The following is a 2357-nucleotide window of genomic DNA, read 5'->3' on the forward strand; positions in this document are numbered from 1 at the left end:
TATTTTTGGGAAGAACCTTACCTCTTCAAGAGAGGCAAGGACGGCCTCTTTAGGAGATGTGTGCCTGAAGAGGAAGTCCGAAGTGTGATTTATCATTGTCACTCTTCGGACTATGCTGGTCATTTTGGAGCATCGAAGACCTCGGCTAAAATTCTTCAAGCCGGGTTCTATTGGCCTTCAATGTTTAAAGACGTTCATCAATACGTCTCATCCTGTGATGCTTGCCAGAGAACGGGGAACATCTCCCGCCGCCACGAGATGCCTCAGCGATACATCTTGGAAGTCGAGCCTTTTGATGTTTGGGGCATAGACTTCATGGGACCGTTCCCGTCTTCTTATGGGAACCAATACATCCTCGTGGTGGTCGACTATGTCACCAAATGGGTAGAAGCTATGGCGAGTCCCACTAACGACTCGAAAGTGGTGACGAAGATGTTCAAGAGGGTGATTTTTCCGAGATTCGGGACGCCAAGGGTTGTGATTAGCGATGGAGGATCTCACTTCATCAACCGTACCATAGAAGTGCTTTTGAAGAAGTATGGTGTGAGACATAAGGTGGCTACCCCGTATCACCCTCAGACGAGTGGACAAGTTGAAGTCTCTAATAGGGAGATCAATGCGATACTTGAGAAGACGGTGTCAAGGTCAAGGAAAGATTGGACGTCCAAGCTTGATGACGCCCTATGGGCGTATAGGACAGCCTTCAAGACACCCATCGGTATGTCTCCCTTTCAACTTGTCTATGGGAAAGCTTGTCACTTGCCGGTTGAGCTTGAGTACAGGGCATATTGGGCGATTAAGAAGTTGAATTACGATTTGAAATCCGCTGCGGAGAAACGAGTGTTGCAGCTTCACCAACTCGATGAGATTCGGTTGGACGCCTACGAGAATGCCCGGATTTACAAGGAGAGAACCAAGAGATGGCATGATCGTCGGATTTTGCAGAGGGATTTTAGAGAAGGTGATCAGGTACTTCTCTTTAACTCAAGGCTCAAACTATTTCCAGGCAAGTTGAGATCGCGTTGGTCAGGGCCTTTCACGATTAAGCATGTCTACCCTCATGGAGCGATAGAGTTATATGGCTATGGAGGGGATACGTTTAAGACCAACGCGCAAAGGCTGAAGATTTATAACCCCGGGGAGCATGACAAAGAGAGAAGCTCGATGACCTTCTCCGATCCTCAAGACGAGTGAGCAACCCCACGGTCAAGTTTAGGACCATAAATAAGCGCTCTCGGGAGGCACCCCGAACTTGTGCATATCCTTTTTAGTATCCTTTTCACATTTGCATATCACTTAGAATCATTTAGGTGCATTCATGTGGTTTGATTTATGTTAATGATGGTGTTGATATTGCGCATAATGTTTTGATATTCCCAAGCGGGCATAATTTTCCTTGCGGTTTACAGCTGCGGACTTCAGTACAGGAACATATGCGGAAGAAAAAAAAAAAAAAAATTCTGGCGAAAAATCTGGGCAAAGTGACTTGGTCAGCCCCGGACCAATTCTTGGTCCGGCGGACCAAGTCAATACGACACGAACACAGACGGGCGGACCAGGGAAGAGAAACGGACCAGAAACGCGGACTGTGCAGTCTGATCATTCACTCAGCCGGACCAAGAATTTGGTCCGATTTCGAGCTTGGAAGCTCGAAAATGGCGGAAGTTGCGAAATCCAGTCCCGGTCCGGCGGACCCAGCTTTGGTCCGGCGGACCGAGACTCGCGAAGAAGACGAATGTGCGTGCTGCTGGTCCGGCGGACCAGTCACGGTCAGCTCCGGACCAGCACAGAAAATCCCTGATTTCAAAAATTTCCCGGTCCGGCGGATCAGCCTTGGTCAGGGCCGGATCACACCCTTCGGACAGATTTTTCACGCTCATTTCGGTCCGACGGATCAGATTTATTCTGACTCGGGCCGAATGTAGGTGATACATGATTTTTCGCTATTTGTTGACTCGTGTAACTTAGTCGAATATGCTGCTTCCTTTTTTGCAGATGGCCCCCACGAATCACAAAGACAGGCGCCCGAAGTTTACCCGACCGCCTATACCAGAGGGAGCTATCACGGAGCTTACTGACCTCGAGCCTATTGTTGAGGATGATACTGTCCCTCCAAACGGAGTTGGTTTCTCCCACGAGGAAGAGAGCTTATATCGGACACTGAACCAGATGGGAGCTTCGCCATCTAAGTTCATCAACCGCGAGATCGATCAGCTCGGTCTATATGAGAGCGTGCGGTACCTATTCCACCAGCTGGGCTGGGATAGACTGTTCGAGGCATGGGAGGAGACGCACACCATGCTGACCCTCGAGTTCTTCGCCACGTATAGATGTTGGCTACCCAGAAATGGGTCTGT

This window comes from Tarenaya hassleriana, unplaced genomic scaffold, assembly GCF_000463585.1.
Source record: "Tarenaya hassleriana unplaced genomic scaffold, ASM46358v1 Cleome263, whole genome shotgun sequence".
Classification (NCBI taxonomy): Eukaryota; Viridiplantae; Streptophyta; class Magnoliopsida; order Brassicales; family Cleomaceae; genus Tarenaya; species Tarenaya hassleriana.